This window comes from Oncorhynchus keta, chromosome 28 (assembly GCF_023373465.1).
Source record: "Oncorhynchus keta strain PuntledgeMale-10-30-2019 chromosome 28, Oket_V2, whole genome shotgun sequence".
Taxonomy (NCBI): domain Eukaryota; kingdom Metazoa; phylum Chordata; class Actinopteri; order Salmoniformes; family Salmonidae; genus Oncorhynchus; species Oncorhynchus keta.
The window spans coordinates 35,949,508-35,969,999 of record NC_068448.1 but is presented as its reverse complement, the minus strand read 5'-3'; the positions used below and the strand labels follow the sequence as shown (position 1 = coordinate 35,969,999).

Below are 20,492 nucleotides of genomic sequence, written 5' to 3'. Positions count from 1 at the left end.
TCCCTTTCTCCCACCAACACACACACGCACAAACACACACTGAAACTCTCAAATCAAATAAGATGTTGCTTCTGCTCTGAGACCCTGCGATAGACAAACATCCTGTCCAGGGTGTGTGTGAGAGGGGGATAGGTTGTGACCACCCAGCCTAGCTTACTGTTCTCAGGGCCTTCCCATATACTGTGATCACACTTCAGGCCTATAGTATGAGCCATCTCTCAGGAAAGTCCAAATCAAGGGTTTTATAATAGTATGTTCTGTCAGATTCACAGTGCACCATACCATATGAATGGGTATGTACTGACACTACAATTCCCTCATTGACTGCATTAACAAGCTGATTGCAATACCCAGTCATGTGTGTATCTACATTGGGTCCTCTACTTTACACTGGCTCCAATTTGGAACAGTCACACAAAACACTAGATGACAAGTCGTTGTTCAAAGGCGCCATTTTTATTTTTATTTGGACCATTGGCTACAAACTTACATCACCACCTCACAGTAGCCCTTTCCTGCAGACGATGACCAAAAGCGGCCTCATGGGCGGAACGTTATTAATATTTTTCATATTTTCATCATTCATTTTTTAAAGTGTTTTAAACCATGAAAATCCAGTATTTCTGTCAAACAGTTTTGTTATTTTAGTCTTCTGTGATGTATATAAAGTGTAATATTGTGAAATTCAAAATGTAATACATTTCAAATCTATATCTGACATGATACAGGTGTCTACTTTTTTTAAGCCCATAACCATGTGTGAGAGTTGTATACTTTTGTTTCAAAGTCGATGTATTTAAGACTACCAAGAATCACTCTGTGTGACCCTGATTTACCCCACTGCAGTAAAAGGTTTTAATGTTGCATTATGCATCATATTGCTTTATGTCAAACAGACAATCTAGACATCCATCCTAAATCAACGTTGTTTTATCACCAGGTGGTGCATGGAAAATGGTGTATCAGACATCCGCTTGCTTCAGGGAAAAATATCTGTTTGATTACGCATGGCAGTTTACGGTAACATGGGTCTGGCCCATTAGCAATACCTTGTCCCAGTGATAACAGCTATCATAGCCCGCATGTCATTTAGTAACTGGAATACAAATACTGCTGTATCACTGTCATTTATTGGTTGCTGAGGTGTGGGGGCTTGGAGGCGGGTGGAAGGGAGGGGTCAAGTACAGTAAGAGAGGTAAAATTCCTTTAATAAACGTCCTTATCTTACCTGGAATTTGTGTGTTTGCCCATAAATATGTTGCGAGGCAGGAAAATGTGTGACTGAAACTAAGATAAGCATCAACGCACACAGCCACCAATGAGAAAGAAGGCTGTTTTATCCATTGGTTGCTAGAGGTAGCTGGTGCCCCCAATGCTCTAACCACTAGGCTACCCTGCCGCCCCACATTGTCATGTGTTAGTTTTTTAAAGCCAATTTTGGTGGGATACACTGGGGCATTCAACTTAGTGCTTCAAGATCTGTATATTTAAAATATGAAATATGCCTTGCTACAAATACAAGAAGCATCACTGTAAGTAAGTCAATCAGTCATGACTATTTCTGTGTATATTATAGTTATCCAGGAATGCATGGGTCATTAATACTCAGTCAATGCAGCATGTGATTAAATTAGCCAGCGCTGTCAACCGAGGGATTTGATGGTCAATGTATTACTAAACTCTGAACTGCTCAACTCAAAAAGCACCCAGGCTACTATTTATACCGAACAGCATTTCTCTGAATTGATAGAGTCCAACAGATCAGAGGTGGAAAAAAAATCATACACTTTAAGGGCATTTCTTCTTCACCCTCCATTAACCAGCAGCTACCTGTCTTTGGCCCCCCACCCCTCTCAGTCCACGGTTCAGCACACACTGTGAATAGATTAAACCATTCCAGTAACAACTAAACTATAAAACCCTGGCACTGAATTATGGGCCACTGTCAAGGGAAACCACAGATACAATGCATCTCAATTCAAAGATGTTTATTTTTTTTACAGCGCTTATCAGCGTAGTGGCCTTCCTGGGCCTGTGAATGGAGCTAACAGATTATTTTAGTACAGTGAAGGCCAACGCAGTGGTCCTATTCTATTCCATGTATCTCTGATGCAATGAACGAGACTCTCCGAGATATAAGTGCCAATCCGAAGTTCCACTTGCTTATGTTGCATTTTTCCTCCAATGTAATGGACTGACGTCAATGGTAAGTTAGAATTCAACCCTTTTTGAATAGCATATTAAACATACTAATGAACTATTATTTAAAATATTCATAATTTTCTCCTGTAAGCCTATATTTTTGCACTCAAACATTTGGTAACTTGACACAGTGTTATAACACGGTCATAATCATGTCATAATATGTCATAACCCGCTGACATAACGTGTCATAACCTGTCATAATATGGTCTTAACACTGTCATGACCCATATATTTACACCTGTTGTAACATATGGCGAGACAGCTTACAGGGCGAAGGTGAGGGCCCTGGCAGAGTGGTGCCAGGAAAATAACCTCTCCTTCAACATCAACAAAACAAAGGAGCTGATCGTGGACTTCAGGGGACAGCAGAGAGAGCACCCCCCCCCATCCACATCGACGGAGCATCTGTGGAGGTGTAAAGCTTCAAGTTCCTCAGCGTACACATCACTGACAACCTGAAATGGTCCACCCACACAGACAGCGTAGTGAAGAAGACGCAACAGATCCTCTTCAACTTCAGGAGGCTGAAGATATTTGGCTTGGCCCCAAAGACCCTAACAAACTTTTACAGGTGAACCATTGAGAGTATCCTGTCGGGCTGTATCACCGACTGGTACGGCAACTGCACCACCCACAACCGCAGAGCTCTCCAGAGGGTGGTGCGGTCTGCCCAACACATCTCCGGCGGCACACTGCCTGCCCTCCAGGACATCTACAGCACCCGATGTCACAGGAAGGCCAAAAAGATCAACAAGGACATCAACCACCCGAGGCATGGCCTGTTCACCCTGCTAGGCGAGGTCAGTACAGGTGCATCAAACCTGGGACTGAGAGGCTGGCTTCCACCCTGCTACTCAACCCTGCACCTTAGAGGCTGCTGCCCTATGCACATAGACATGGAATCACTGTTCACTTTAATAATGTTTACAAACTGCTTTCCTCATTTCATATGTATATACTGTATCCTAGCCAATGCCATCCTATTCCGCTATTGTTGTGTATAGACTATTCTATACTACGTATTATACAGCTATACAAAATATTCTATCCACATACTGTCCATAATGTCTCTACATCCCATCACACACACATACAGTGTGTGTGTGTGTGTATATGTGTGTGTATATATATACAGTGCCTTGCGAAAGTATTCGGTCCCCTTGAACTTTGCGACCTTTTGCCACATTTCAGGCTTCAAACATAAAGATATAAAACTTTATTGTTTTGTGAAGAATCAACAACAAGTGGGACACAATCATGAAGTGGAACGGCATGTATTGTATATTTCAAACTTTTTTAACAAATCAAAAACTGAAAAATTGGGCGTGCTAAATTATTCAGCCCCTTTACTTTCAGTGCAGCAAACTCTCTCCAGAAGTTCAGTGAGGATCTCTGAATGATCCAATGTTGACCTAAATGACTAATGATGATAAATACAATCCACCTGTGTGTAATCAAGTCTCCGTATAATCAAGCACCTGTACAGTGCACCTGCACTGTGATAGTCTCAGAGGTCCGTTAAAAGCGCAGAGAGCATCATGAAGAACAAGGAACACACCAGGCAGGTCCGAGATACTGTTGTGAAGAAGTTTAAAGCCGGATTTGGATACAAAAAGATTTCCCAAGCTTTAAACATCCCAAGGAACACTGTGCAAGCGATAATATTGAAATGGAAGGAGTATCAGACCACTGCAAATCTACCAAGAACTGTCCGTTCCTCTAAACTTTCAGCTCATACAAGGAGAAGACTGATCAGAGATGCAGCCAAGAGGCCCATGATCACTCTGGATGAACTGCAGAGATCTACAGCTGAGGTGGGAGACTCTGTCCATAGGACAACAGTCGTATATTGCACAAATTTGGCCTTTATGGAAGAGTGGCAAGAAGAAAGCCATTTCTTAAAGATATCCATAAAAAGTGTTGTTTAAAGTTTGCCACAAGCCACCTGGGAGACACACCAAACATGTGGAAGAAGGTGCTCTGGTCAGATGAAACCAAAATTTAACTTTTTGGCAACAATGCAAAATGTTATGTTTGGCGTAAAAGCAACACAGCTCATCACCCTGAACACACCATCCCCACTGTCAAACATGGTGGTGCCAGCATCATGGTTTGGGCCTGCTTTTCTTCAGCAGGGACAGGGAAGATGGTTAAAATTGATGGGAAGATGGATGGAGCCAATTACAGGACCATTCTGGAAGAAAACCTGATGGAGTCTGCAAAAGACCTGCGACTGGGACGGAGATTTGTCTTCCAACAAGACAATGATCCAAAACATAAAGCAAAATCTACAATGGAATGGTTCAAAAATAAACATATCCAGGTGTTAGAATGGCCAAGTCAAAGTCCAGACCTGAATCCAATCGAGAGTCTGTGGAAAGAACTGAAAACTGCTGTTCACAAATGCTCTCCATCCAACCTCACTGAGCTCGAGCTGTTTTGCAAGGAGGAATGGGAAAAAATGTCAGTCTCTCGATGTGCAAAACTGATAGAGACATACCCCAAGCGACTTACAGCTGTAATCGCAGCAAAAGGTGGCGCTACAAAGTATTAACTTAAGGGGGCTGAATAATTTTGCACGCCCAATTTTTCAGTTTTGATTTGTTAAAAAAGTTTGAAATATCCAATAAATGTCGTTCCACTTCATGATTGTGTCCCACTTGTTGTTGATTCTTCACAAAAAAATACAGTTTTATATCTTTATGTTTGAAGCCTTAAATGTGGCAAAAGGTTGCAAAGTTCAAGGAGGCCGAATACTTTCGCAAGGCACTGTATATATATATATATATATATATATATATATATATATATATATATATATATATATATATATATATATATACATATACATATACATATACATATACATACACACACACACACACACACACACACACACACACTGTCACTTGGGGTCACTTAGAAGATGTCCTTGTTGTCGAAAGAAAAGCACTTTTTTTTGTCCATTTAAATAACATCAAATTGATCAGAAATACAGTGTAGACATTGTTAATGTTGTAAATGACTATTGTAGCTGGAAACAACAGATTTTTTAATGGAATACATCGGCGTACAGAGGCCCATTATCAGCAACCATCACTCCTGTGTTCCAATGGCACATTGTGTTAGCTAATCCAAGTTGATCATTTTAAAAGGCTAATTGATCATTGCGTGTCCTAATATTTTTATATTTCTTAATTCCATTATTTTACTTTTGGATTTGTGTGCATTGTCAGATTTTACTGCACTTTTGGAACTTGGAACACAAGCATTTCGCTGCACCCACAATAGCATGGTTATGCGACCAATAACATTTGATTTGATATATTTCATTATTTTATGGCTGGTTATGACACCTACATAAGAGTGTCAAAACCCACATTTATTAAAATTTGTTTTTTCCCTACCAAGAAGTTTCCTTCCAGTTAAAAGTTTGTTTCTTAAATCCTTTGTTATTGTAATGGATTCTTCACTTTCATGTGTTTTTCATCGTATTTCAAATAAGTAGTAGAAAATACACTTTGATACTGTCATGAAGCATTATGACCATACTGTGTCACTTTACTTGGACTAACACAAACTTTATAACACTGTCAAGAAGCTTCATGACCATCATAATCATATAAGCCAGACAGGCATATCACGGACATGCCCTTATATCAGTCATCAGTCAAAAAAGTGTGTATTGTGCTTCTCCTGAAATCTGCTCCTGCATTCATCCCAGTCATAAGCAACAGAGCATTGGGCTAGGTGCATGTCTGACATCAATTTGTACGCAATTACAATGATAATTTAATATGGTACATTTTAGAAAAAGTTATATAACATAAACATATTGTTGACAGTAGGCTATAGTGTAATGGAATGTTTTGCCTTGTGTGGAAGGTTTAGTATGTTTAGGTGTCATAATCAGACAGAAAAGTATGCAATATATGTCACAACAGGTCTAAATACACTGCTCAAAAAAATAAAGGGATGTAACTACAAGTCAATCACACTTCTGTGAAATCAAACTGTCCACTTAGGAAGCAACACTGATTGACAAATTCCACATGCTGTTGTGCAAATGGAATAGACAACAGGTGGAAATTATAGGCAATTAGCAAGACACCCCCAATAAAGGAGTGGTTCTGCAGGTGGGGACCACAGACCACTTCTCAGTTCCTATGCTTCCTGGCTGATGTTTTGGTCACTTTTGAATGCTGGCGGTGCTTTCACTCTAGTGGTAGCATGAGACGGAGTCTACAACCCATACAAGTGGCTCAGGTAGTGCAGTTCATCCAGGATGGAACATCAATGCGAGCTGTGGCAAGAAGGTTTTCTGTGTCTGTCAGCGTAGTGTCCAGAGGCGCTACCAGGAGACAAGCCAGTACATCAGGAGACGTGGAGGAGGCCGTAGGAGTGCAACAACCCAGCAGCAGGACCGCTACCTCCGCCTTTATGCAAGGAGGAGCAGGAGGAGCACTGACAGAGCCCTGAAAAATGACCTCCAGCAGGCCACAAATGTGCATGTGTCTGCTCAAACGGTCAGAAACAGACTCCATGAGGGTGGTATGAGGGCCCGACGTCCACAGGTGGGGGTTGTGCTTACAGCCAAACACCGTGCAGGACGTTTTCCATTTGCCAGAGAACACCAAGATTGGCAAATTCGCCACTGGCGCCCTGTGCTCTTCACAGATGAAAGCAGGTTCACACTGAGCACATGTGACAGACGTGACAGAGTCTGGAGACGCCGTGGAGAACGTTCTGCTGCCTGCAACATCCTCCAGCATGACCAGTTTGGCGGTGGGTCAGTCATGGTGTGGGGTGGCATTTCTTTGGGGGGCCGCACAGCCCTCCATGTGCTCGCCAGAGGTAGCCTGACTGCCATTAGGTACCGAGATGAGATCCTCAGACCTCTTGTGAGACCATATGCTGGTGCGGTTGGCCCTGGATTCCTCCTAATGCAAGACAATGCTAGACCTCATGTGGCTGGAGTGTGTCAGCAGTTCCTGCAAGAGGAAGGCATTGATGCTATGGACTGACCCGCCCGTTCCCCAGACCTGAATCCAATTAAGCACATCTGGGACATCATGTCTTGCACCATCCACCAACGCCACGTTGCACCATAGACTGTCCAGGAGTTGGCGGATGCTTTAGTCCAGGTCTGGGAGGAGATCCCTCAGGAGACCATCCACCACCTCATCAGGAGCATGCCCAGGCATTGTAGGGAGGTCATACAGGCACGTGGAGGCCACACACACTACTGAGCCTCATTTTGACTTGTTTTAAGGACATTACATCAAAGTTGGTTGTGTGGTTTTCCACTTTAATTTTGAGTGTGACTCCAAATCCAGACCTCCATGGGTTGATAAATTTGATTTCCATTGATAATTTTTGTGTGATTTTGTTGTCAGCACATTCAACTATGTAAAGAAAAGTATTTAATAAGAATATTTAATTCATTTCAGATCTAGGATGTTATTTTAGTGTTCCCTTTATTTATTTATTTTGTATATGTTTTATGACCATATATTAACAGTTATGTCAGCTGTTATGAAATCGTTATGACTGTGTTATGACACTGGGTATCAAGTCAAATGTGACCAAAAAGGTAAAGTTCTACTCCAGTCTCATTTTCAGCTCATCTGTCACCTGAGGTGGTCCAGATATCCTCATGACATGGTACAAATGGAGGGGTGGGGCCTTTTTAGTTCTCTATTGCTTCTCTATTGTTCCTCAAACAAGGGGGGGGAGGGCGATGACATCAGTTGGGCACAATCAGAACAGCTCCTTGAATGGCCTACTCCATTAAGTTTTCCCTTGTGTCTAAAAAACACTATTTTGCTCAAAACAAGTGTGTTTACATTACTGTATTTATACGTGGGATATTGTTTTTCAACAGGAAACATTCAAAAATAGCTGGAGTGCGTCTTTAAGTCAGAGGTCAAATGAAGCAACAACACTGACCAAGGTGTTTACTGACCACCGAGGCTATATGGAGCGTCGCTTGTCAGGTCAAACTGGTTCTCTTTTCAAAAGATAAACAATGACTCCGAAAGAAGATAGGTTTACTACCAACAATTACAACGTTTTCTCTAAACAGAATTTGATCAAACTCATATGGGTTGTTCTTGAATTACAGTGGCATTGGCGTCCCTTGGCTTTGCAACCATGAACACACTTTAAAATGACAAATAGTAAGACATAATTTGTGTTTATATTGAACTATTTATCAATGATAAAACATAATGCAAGTAATTTATACTGCAAAACTTTGTTTTTTTTACCCCCTTTTCTCCCCGATTTCGTGATATCTAATTGGAAGTTACAGTCTTGTCCCGTACAGACTGGGAGAGGTGAAGGTCGAGAGCCATCCATCCTCCGAAACACAATCCTGCCAAGCCGCACTGCTTCTTGACCCGGAAGCCTGCCGCACCAATGTGTCGGAGGAAACACCGTACAACTGGCTACTGTGTCAGCATGCATGCACCCGGCCTGCCACAGGAGTCGCTAGAGTGTGATGGGACAAGGGAATCCCGGCCGGCCAAACACTCCCCTATCCCGGACAACGGTGGGCCAATTGTGTGCTGCCTCGTGGGTCCAATGTCCAGCCCAGGATCGAACCCGGGTCTGTAGTGACGCCTCAAGCACTGCGATGAAGTGCCTTAGACTGCTCCACCAATCGGGAGGCATACTGCAACACTTTAACCTTTTTGTGATGTTACCACCTTGAAAATCACTCATTACAAAGATATACAAGGACCTTGAGCATTTCCTCCAATGGCAAACTGTTATCGGGGGAGGGGTCTCTAGATATATTTTTAAATAGCTTGTAGTATGTCATACATTTGAGGATTCCATTGACCTTTAGTGTGTCTAAATACAAAGTGTCACTTGGTGTTACTCAATTTAAAGGAAGGTCAATTACATTGTGAGCTAAATTATTAAGCATAACTTGAGTACATTTTTTTGTGTTAATGGTCTTAAATTTAAACATATGTGAAAATCCTCAATAACCTAAAATGTCTCAATGGTGTTACCGTCATTGGTGTTATCCGAATGGTAAACCTTTTTTTAAAGTCATTAACCTGCAATAATGTATTAGTTGACATGGAATGGGATGATACCCAAACACATTTAAATAAAACCAATCTAGAAAAACATGACTTTTTTCCCAAAATGCCACTGCAACACAAGAACTATCTATATCTTTATTGCTGACATCTGGTAAAATGGTCATTGCAAATAATCTTTGCCCACAGAAATGTGCTTGTCAAAATGAACGCCGCTTTAAGGGGCCTTCACATAGAAAAATAATCCTTTTTCATAGAGCCCATTTTTTGTTAACAAGCAAACGTCATGTTTGAGTGATGCGCACATCCCTGAACCAAAAACCATTGTTGCAGGATAGCTGTAGTGGCTAAAATATCCGATATAATTGTCCCAATACAATTTATATTCTAATCCTTTAGCCACAAAAGAGAGTGGTGAAATCTTCATCTTGACGCAAACTGTACATATCCAATGTCCAGAGTTTGATTCAAGTTGAAAAAGAATAATACATTTATATGTTGTTTTTCTGGGTACATCCATTGGCCTGTAGAGGGGGTATACACACTTGACGCATTTAACACAGCAAATTTGAGGAAAACGCGACTGAAGTTCTATCAACAAATTGACTGTAGTACGCGCGCTGCTAAAACACTCAACCACTGCTACTCCAACTTCTGGGATGCCTACAAGACCATCCCCCAACCCTCCCTTCTGCAAATGTTATCACAACTCCATTTTGCTCCTCCCTTCCTATAGGCAGAAACTACCCGTTCTAAGGACTTCAAAGTTGGTCAATGTTCGTCTGACCAATCGGAATCCACGCTTCAAGATTGTTTTGACCACGTGGACTGGGATATGTTCCAGATAGCCTCTGAGAATAACATTGGCAAATACACTGATACGGTCGGTGACTGAGTTTATCAGGAAGTGTATAGAATATGTACCCACTGTGACTATTAAAACCTACCCCAACCAGAAACCAGGGATAGATCAAATCAAAGTTTATCACGTGCACCTAATACAACTGTGAAATGCTTACTAACCAATAGTCCAAAAAAGGTATTAGGTGAACAATAGGTAAGTAAAGAAATAAAAACAACAGGGAAAAAACAGTAGCGAGGCTACATACAGACACCCGTTAGTCAGGCTGATTGAGGTAGTATGTATATGTAGATATGGTTAAAGTGACTATGCATATATGATAAACAGAGAGTAGCGGCAGCGTAAAAGAGAGGTTGGGGGGAGGCACCCAATGCAGATAGTCCGGGTATCCATTTCATTACCTGTTCAGGAGTCTTATGGCTTGGGGGTAAAAACGGTTTAGAAGCCTTTATGTCCTAGACTAGGCACTCCGGTAAAGCTTGCCATGTGGTAGTAGAGAGAACAGTCTATGACTGGGGTGGCTGGGGTCTTTGACAATTTTTAGGGCCTTCCTCTGACACCGACTGGTGTAGAAGTCCTGGATGGCAGGCAGCTTAGCCCCAGTGATGTACTGGACCGTACGCACTACCCTCTGTAGTGATTTGCGGTCGGAGGCTGAGCAATTGCCGTACCAGGCAGTGATGCAACCAGTCTCTCGATGTTGCAGCTGTAGAACCTTTTGAGGATCATTACATTTTTACATTTACATTTAAGTCATTTAGCAGACGCTCTTATCCAGAGCGACTTACAAATTGGTGCATTCACCTTATGACATCCAGTGGAACAGCCACTTTACAATAGTGCATCTAAATCTTTTAAGGGGGGGGGGGTGAGAAGGATTACTTTATCCTATCCTAGGTATTCCTTAAAGAGGTGGGGTTTCAGGTGTCTCCGGAAGGTGGTGATTGACTCCGCTGTCCTGGTGTCGTGAGGGAGTGTATTCCACCATTGGGGAGCCAGAGCAGCGAACAGTTTTGACTGGGCTGAGCGGGAACTATACTTCCTCAGTGGTAGGGAGGCGAGCAGGCCAGAGGTGGATGAACGCAGTGCCCTTGTTTGGGTGTAGGGCCTGTTCAGAGCCTGGAGGTACTGAGGTGCCGTTCCCCTCACAGCTCCGTAGGCAAGCACCATGGTCTTGTAGCGGATGCGAGCTTCAACTGGAAGCCAGTGGAGAGAGCGGAGGAGCGGGGTGACGTGAGAGAACTTGGGAAGGTTGAACACCAGACGGGCTGCGGCGTTCTGGATGAGTTGTAGTGGTTTAATGGCACAGGCAGGGAGCCCAGCCAACAGCGAGTTGCAGTAATCCAGACGGGAGATGACAAGTGCCTGGATTAGGACCTGCGCCGCTTCCTGTGTGAGGCAGGGTCGTACTCTGCGGATGTTGTAGAGCATGAACCTACAGGAACGGGCCACCGCCTTGATGTTAGTTGAGAACGACAGGGTGTTGTCCAGGATCACGCCAAGGTTCTTAGCGCTCTGGGAGGAGGACACAATGGAGTTGTCAACCGTGATGGCGAGATCATGGAACGGGCAGTCCTTCCCCGGGAGGAAGAGCAGCTCCGTCTTGCCGAGGTTCAGCTTGAGGTGGTGATCCGTCATCCACACTGATATGTCTGCCAGACATGCAGAGATGCGATTCGCCACCTGGTCATCAGAAGGAGGAAAGGACCCATGACAAATCTTTTTAGTTTCCTGAGGGGGAATAGGCTTTGTCGTGTCCTCTTCACGACTGTCTTGGTGTGTTTGGACCATTCTAGTATGTTGTTGATGTGGACACCAAGGAACTTGAAGCTCTCAACCTGCTTCACGACAGCCCCGTCGATGAGAATTGGGACGTGCTCGGTCCTCCTTTTCCTGTAGTCCACAATCATCTCCTTAGTCTTGGTTACGTTGAGGGATAGGTTGTTATTCTGGCACCACCCGGCCAGGTCTCTGACCTCCTCCCTATACGCTGTCTCATCGTTGTCAGTGATCAGGCCTACCGCTGTTGTGTCGTCTGCAAACTTAATGATGGTGTTGGAGTCGTGCCTGGCCATGCAGTCGTGGGTGAACAGGGAGTACAGGAGGGGACTGAGCACGCACCCCTGGGGGGCTCCAGTGTTGAGGATCAGCATGGCAGATGTGTTGCTACCTACCAGGTCCAGGATCCAGTTGCAGAGGGAGGTGTTTAGTCCCAGGATCCTTAGATTAGTGATGAGCTTTGAGGGTAATATGGTGTTGAACGCTGAGCTGTAGTCAATGAATAGCATTCTCACAAAGGTGTTCCTTTTGTCCAGGTGGGAAAGGGCAACGTGGAGTGCAATAGAGATGGCATCATCTGTGTTGATGTGAGCCCTTACCAGCCTTTCAAAACACTTCATGGCTACGGAAGTGAGTGCTACGGGTCTGTAGTCATTTAGGCAGGTTGCCTTTTTGTTTTTGGGCACAGGGACTATGTTGGTCTGCTTGAAACATGTTGGTATTACAGACTCAATCAGGGACATGTTGAAAATGTCAGTGAAGACGCCTGAAGACGGTCAGCACAAGCCCGGAGCACACGTCCTGGTAATCCGTCTGGCCCCGCAGCCTTGTGAATGTTGACCTGTTTAAAGGTCTTACTCACGTCGGCTATGGAGAGCGCAATCACACAGTCGTCCGGAACAGCTGATGCTCTGATGCATGTCTCAGTGTTGCTTGCCTCGAAGCGAGCATAGAAGTGATTTAGCTTGTCTGGTAGGCTCATGTCACTGGGCAGCTCTCGGCTGTGCTTCCCTTTGTAGTCTGTAATAGTTTGCAAGCCCTGCCACATAAGACGAGCGTCAGAGCCGGTGTAGTATGATTCAATCTTAGCCCTCTATTGACGCTTTGCCTGTTTGATGGTTCGTCACAGGGCATAGCAGGATTTCTTATAAGATTCCGGGTTAGAGTCCCGCAGCTCTACCCTTTAGCTCAGTGCGAATGTTGCCTGTAATCCATGGCTTCTGATTGGGGTATGTATTAGAGGTCGACCGATTAATCGGAATGGCCGATTAATTCAGGCGGTTTCAAGTTTTCATAACAATCGGAAATCGGTATTTCTGGGCGCCAATTTTTAAAATGTTTTTTTTGGGGGGGTAATTTTTTTTTTAATACCTTTATTTAACTAGGCAAGTCAGTTAAGAACACATTCTTATTTTCAATGACGGCCTAGGAACGCTGTGTTAACTGCCTTGTTCAGGGGCAGAACGACAGATTTTCACCTTGTCAGCTCGGGGATCCAATCTTGCAACCTTACAGTTAACTAGTCCAACACAATAACGACCTGCCTCTCTCTCGTTGCACTCCACAGGGAGACTGCCTGTTACGCGAATGCAGAAAGCCATGGTAAGTTGCTAGCTAGCATTAAACGTATTATAAAAAACAATCAATCATAATCACTAGTTAACTACACATGGTTGATGTTATTACTAGATATTATCTAGCGTGTCCTGCGTTGCATATAATCTGACTGAACATACAAGTATCTAAGTATCTGACTGAGCGGTGGTAGGCAGAAGCAGGCCCCTAAACATTTTCGTGTGTTTTACCAGCAGGTCTTCGTTGTGCGTCAAGCATTGCGCTGTTTATGACTTCAACCAATCAACTCCCGAGATGAGGCTGGTGTAACCGAAGTGAAATGGCTAGCTAGTTAGCGCGCTAATAGCGTTTCAAACGCCACTCGCTGAGCCTTCTAGTAGTTGTTCCCCTTGCTCTGCATGGGTAACGCTGTTTCGATGGTGGCTGTTGTCGTTGTGTTCCTGGTTCGAGCCTAGGGAGGAGCGAGGAGAGGGACTGAAGCTATACTGTAACACTGGCAATACTAAAGTTCCTATAAGAACATCCAATAGAATAGTCAAAGGTTAATGAAATACAAATGGTATAGAGGGAAATAGTCCTATAATAACTACAACCTAAAACGTATTACCTGGGAATAATGAAGACTCATGTTAAAAGGAACCACCAGCTTTCATATGTTCTCATATTCTGAGGAAGGAACTGAAACATTAGCTTTTTTACATAGCACATACTGCACTTTCACTTTCTTCTCCAACACTGTTTTTGCATTATTTAAACCAAATTGAACATGTTTCATTATTTACTTGAGGCTAAATTTATTTTATTTATGTATTATATTATGTTAAAATAAGGGTTCATTCAGTATTGTTGTGATTGTCATTATTACAAATAAATATTAAATAAAAATCGGCCGATTAATCGGTATCAGCCTTTTTGGTCCACCAATAATCGATATCGGTGTTGAAAAATCATAATCGGTCGACCTCTAGTATGTATGTACAGTCACTGTGGGGACGACATCCTAGATGCACTTATTGATAAAGCCAGTGACTGATGTGGTGTGCTCCTCAATGCTGACAGATAGATGGCAGCATCTGCGCAATACTGAAATTGCGAACCTCCAAAATGTAATTCAGGAAACAGCAGAAGGAGCAAGGGGAAAAGGGATTGGCTGTTGACCTGGGCACACACAGCTGTCGTCGCTGAACATCCAGGTATTTATTGCACTACCCAATCCATCTCTGAGAAGTACTGGTGGCCCACCTTGGCGCAGGACGTCACTCGCTACGTCAACTCCTGTTCCGTATGTGCCCAAACAAAATCCCCCCAGAAAGCTCCAGCAGGGAAACTCTTTCCCCTTCCCATCTATCCATTGACTTTGTTACTGATCTCCCCTCCTCTGATGGCTTCACCACCATTTTGGTGGTTGTGGATAGATTTTCAAAATCCTGTCGTTTAATCCCTCTTTCTGGTCTCCCTACTGCTCTCCAGGTTGCTGAGGCACTATTCCAGCAGGTCTTCCGGCATTATGGCCCCCAATCCACATCACAGGTATGGAGAGCCTTTATGGAGAAGCTCGGGGTCACGGTCAGCCTCACTTCTGGGTATAGGCCTCAGTCCAAAGGGCAGATGGAGAGGAGGAACCAGGAGCTGGGGAGGTTCCTGAGGAGTCACTTCAGGACCGGCAGGGAGAGTGGGCTCGATTCCTTCCATGGGTGGAGTACGTTCAGAACTTGCTACATCTGGGTTGACCCCCTTCCAGTGTGTTCTGGGTTTTCAGCCGGCCCTGGCTCCGTGGACCCCAGGCCAGATCGAAGCTCCTGCGATTGATGAGTGGTTCAGGCATGCAGAAGAAGTCTGGAGTGATGCTCACGTGAGACTCCAGCGCACCGTCCACTGTGAAAAGGGGCTGGCAGACCGCCACCACAGTGCGACTCCCGTGTACCACCCTACCACACTTCAATCGGTGCAGGGAAGGAGACTGGTTAAAGAAGGATTTTTAAGCCATGAGACAATTGACTGTGTATGTGTGCCATTCAGAGGTTGAATTGGCAAGACCAAAGATTGAAGTGCCTTTGAACGGGGTATGATAGTAGATGCAGGACGGACTGGTTTTTGTCAAGAACTGCAACGCTGCTGGGGTTTTCATGTTCAACAGTTTCCTGTGTGTATCCAGAATAGTTTACCACCCATAGTACATCCAGGCAACTTGACACAACTGTGGGAATCATTGGAGTCAACATGGGCCAGCATCCCTGTGGAACGCTTTCGACAACTTACAGTCAATACCCCAAACGAATTGAGGCTGTTCTGAGAGCCAAAAGCGGTGGGTGGGATGGGGGGAGTACCCTGGACAATGCAATTTTATGCTGCATGTGTAAACATAATCCCTAAAAACCATGGTTGGAATAAAGAAAGGTCTGAATGTGACAGATTGTTTCAACTAATTGGTTGGTATTTTTGATTGTTTAGCTAGTGTCCTTTGCAGCTGCTCTGGAAAGTTAAACTTTTCTTCTGCATTGAAAAACACACATTGTTCAGAAATCACATCCAGGGCCGGTTCTAGGAGGGTGCTGGATTGGGCTTTGCCCACCCTAAATTGAATTTTATTTAAATGTAAACCATAAAGCAGACGAGCAAGATGTTGGTAAAGATATTGTCCTTAATGTGACACATACTGTATTTCAGTATTTTACAACTTGAGGTTAGATGGTTCCTTACCGTAAAAGTAGTCTATGGGCCATGATTAGTTTTTTCTTAAAACAGCCATTAAAAACTTCAGCCTCCTTTTGCCACTGTTAGCAAAACATGCAATGTAAAGTGCAATGTAAATAAACCAGTTTTTTTTACGTTTTCTTTTTCCCCCCCAGGCAAATAATTTAAAGTGAATTACAATATCAATCAATCAATCGTATTTATAAAGCCCTTCTTACATCAGCTGATGTCACAATGTGCTGTAAAGAAACCCAGCCTAAAACCCTAAACAGCAAGCAATGCAGATGTAGAAGCGGTGGCTAGAAAAAAACTCCCTAGAAAGGCCAAAACCAAGGAAGAAACCTAAAAATGAACCAGGCTATGAGGGGTGGCCAGTCCTCTTCTGGCTGTGCCTGGTGGAGATTATAACAGAACATGGCCAGGATGTTCAAATGTTCAATGATGACCAGCAGGGTCAAATAATAGTAATCACAGTGGTGCAACAGGTCAACACCTCAGGAGTAAATGTCATTTGGCTTTTCATATCCGATCATTCAGAGTATCTCTACCGGTCTTGCTGTCTCGTATACGTATGTAAGGCAGGACCAAATAGGAGCAAGCCCATGTAATGCTTTGTAGTTTAGCAGTAAAACCTTGAAATCAGCCCTAACCTTAACAGGAAGCCAGTGTAGAGAGGCTAGCACTGGGGTAATACGATCAAATTGGTTGGTTCTGATCAAGATTCTAGCAGCCGTGTTTAGCACTGACTGAAGTTTATTTAGTGCTTTATCCGGTTAGCCGGAAAGTAGAGCATTGCCGTAATCTAACCTTGTGATAACGTGCGCCTATGTGAGAGGTGTAGGAGTCAGATGCAGGAGAGCAGGGATGTCGGAGAAGCGTGTTTAATCAGACAGTCCACCAACACAAAAATGACACAGTCGAAAATAAAAAAAACTACGCTCTCGATACTGAGAACTCGTGCAGACGCACCGAGGAACAAACACAGTTCCGACACTCAAATACACGTGCGTAACCGTGAAAACAACAAACTGTAAATACAAATCTAATCCCGCACAAACGAAGGCAGGCAACAGGTTACCCTTATTCACACAGAAATTAACGCAAATGAAACCAGGTGTGAAAAAAATCACAGACAAAACAAACAGAAAAGGAAAAAGGGATCGGTGGTGGCCAGTAAACCAGCGACGCCGAGCGCCGCCCAAACGGAGAGGGGCTACCTTCGGAAGAAGAATTCGTGACAAACCTAGAAGTGACAAAAGCATGGATACATTTTTCTGCATCATTACTGAGAGAACACTGAACTTCTCCTTTAAGGAGACAGGGCCTTCCATTAGGTTGCTGCAGGACACTTACAAGAGGGATTCTTATCATAGGACAGTAGTTATTGCACCTAACCCACATGTCTTGTGCTATAAAACCTCTTCTTTTTTTCTTTTTTTACCCCTACCCAAATAATTGAAAGTGAATGAGAATACTGAGAGAATACTGAACTTCTCCGTTAAGGAGACAGGGCCTTCCATTAGGTTGCTGCAGGACACTTACAAGAGGGATTCTTATCATAAGTCAGTAGGACAGTAGTTATTGCACCCAACCCACATGTCCTGTGCTATAAAACCTCTTGTAGTTGTTAACGTTTGTGGTTTGGTATTTCTGGAAAAACATGAAATGCATCCTAAAGTGCCCCACTGTAAGCATGAACAGTCAATGAATTATCTTGCCAATCTCCAACAGTATTTGGAGATAGATTGTGCCTTTTACCACTGTTTAATTCTGGTAAATGATTGGTGTAGTTATTTGATTTGTTTAATAACATCGATAAAGATTCCGGAAATAATATCCAATCAGTAATCATAGTAGAGCTTACAAAATCCCAATCAGTATGTTCTAGTGAATAAAGAGCTCCTCTACCAATCCTCTTACATCACCACACAACCTATGGTGACATCGCCCTCCCGTGGTCCACTATGCAACATACACATATGTGTATGACATCATGGTTTCGAGGCCCATTTATTCCCATTATCATTCCTTCTACAACAAGAACCAGTTCTGAGCTGAGACATTCATTGGAGCTGAACATCAGTTTGATACTTCAGTTCACCTCAGGCCCAACTTGAATACACGTTGATCCTCTTCTTATGTGGTTTAACCTCTGGCAAAAATGTTCCACAAAATCATTCCTTGTTAGGTTCTACTTTTAGCTGGTGGGTAACACTGGAAAAACGTTATACAATATGTTGCTGCTTTTAGGGTTGAGGCATTTTATTTTTATTAGCTTTTATATACAAATGCATAGTTCTATATAATACAGTATGTATGTTTTTCCAGTTGGTGCCTTTACGGTTATATATATTATAACCATAAAAGCGCCAATTTGGGTAATATATTTAAAAGAAATCACACATTTTTTTGTCGAAGTTCATGTTTAAAAACATATGTTTTTGTATGTTTTTCATGTTTGGTACAGTTATTTTGATCAATTTCATCCATAGCAATTTGTATAAAATTGTTATTTTTATTACATCACAGAAACACAAGTGTTGTGTTTCTGTGATACTCAGAGGCTGTACTGTACTGTAGAATCCTATACTACACACTGTGGTATCCCTCATTCATTTGCAGTACTTACTATATAATTTTGTAGCATAATGTAAAATACTATAGTAAATACTACAGTATACTACAGACTGCAAAAACACTACAGTAAATATTACTGTAATGTCTGCAAAAACACTACATATTACTATATTATATACCAGGGGTACTCAACTCTTACCTTACAAGGTCCGGAGCCTGCTGATTTTCTGTTCTACCTAATCATTTATTGCACACACCTGGGAGGTGTAATTCAGTCTCTAATTAGAAGGGAACAATGAAAAAATGCAGTGGAAATGGCTTGAGGTCCAGAGTTGAGTTTGAGGGGTATATACTACAGTATTTAATTTGCATAAACCCTGCCCATTCCCCTCTCCCATATCCCAATTTGTGCCACTGTCATGACTCCCACCGAAGGTGGCTCCCCTGCCTGTTCCGGCGGCGCTCGGCAGTCGTCGTCGCCGGTCTACTAGCTGCCACCGATCCCCTTTTCCTGTTCTGTTTGTTTTGTCTTATTGGTTGCACCTGTCTCTTATTTTGTTTTTGATTCAGAACTATTTATTAAGCCTGTTAGGCCCGCCTGTTTTCTGTGGGTTTGTTTTCTGTTAGTCATGGTTGTGCGTTTAGTGCTCCTGACTGTTTGTGCTCTGTTGGGTTGGACATTTTTGTGATTATTTCACCTGTAGGTTTGGGCGTTAGCATTGGAAACCGAAATAAAGTCCAATTTCCCCAGTATCCTCTGGTCTCTGCGTTAGACTCTGCACCCACCACTCCAGGCGTTGTGACACCCACCCATAAGTGAGAAACCTACATGTCATGTATAGACCATACACAGTAACCCTGCAGTTTATAGAAAAGAGCAGAAGCTCTGAACTACTGTACCAGTTCAGACCTCAGTCCTTCCTTCCTACCTACAGGTTATGGTACATTTGCTCATTGAGTATTTTGTCCAGTAGGTTTCCTCAAGGAGAAAGCCCCCACTGCCCTTACAAAAAAATAGTAGTCTGGGTGCAGTGTAACTGCAGCACACTGTAGTTAGAGTGCAGTACAACTATTCTGTTATTGCAGTTATTCTGCAATTACTGTGTACAAAATACCATAGTCGACTTCAATTGCTGCACTTTTACTGCAGTTTCAAAACTGTAATCTTTTTTTGTAAGGGTGCTATGTCAAAGATAATAAAACAAAAACACTATAGTAAATACCACAGGAATGTCTGCAAAAACACTACAGTAAATACTACAGTATACTAGTCTGCAAAAACACTACAGTAATTATTATACTGTATGTATATTATAGTAAACGGTACTACAGGCATGCCCGCAAAAACACTACAGTTAATACTATTTATAACATAGTTATCATGGCTCAGGAGAAGACACAGATGCAGATAGTTCAAAGTAACACATTTTATGACAAAAACATGGGGCAGGCAAATGACTGAATAACTTTCAGCTGAGAGCGAGAACATAGAGAACACTCATAGTGGCTGGCATTATAATTCATGACAAATGTATTTAAAAACACATTGAGAACATTTTACAATCACATGACAGATTATATCTCAATAAAATGATTCATAACCATTTTGTCTCCAATGAATGACATGCGGCGTAAAGCATCCATGTGCTGTACTTCCTGGAGGTAATCACTGATCTGTAATTGGATGAGTGTAGACATGTTGTCCATGTCATTGCTCTCACCAATCTTACAATGGCAGATCAGTG

The 20,492-nt window shown here is 42.9% G+C and overlaps 1 protein-coding gene across 1 annotated transcript in view; it reads right to left on the bottom strand.

Moving 5' to 3' along the window:
- Window positions 1-20,492, bottom strand: part of LOC118361222 (RING finger protein 223-like) — a 35,086-nt gene that overhangs the window by 14,156 nt on the left and 438 nt on the right. The window lies entirely within an intron of this gene.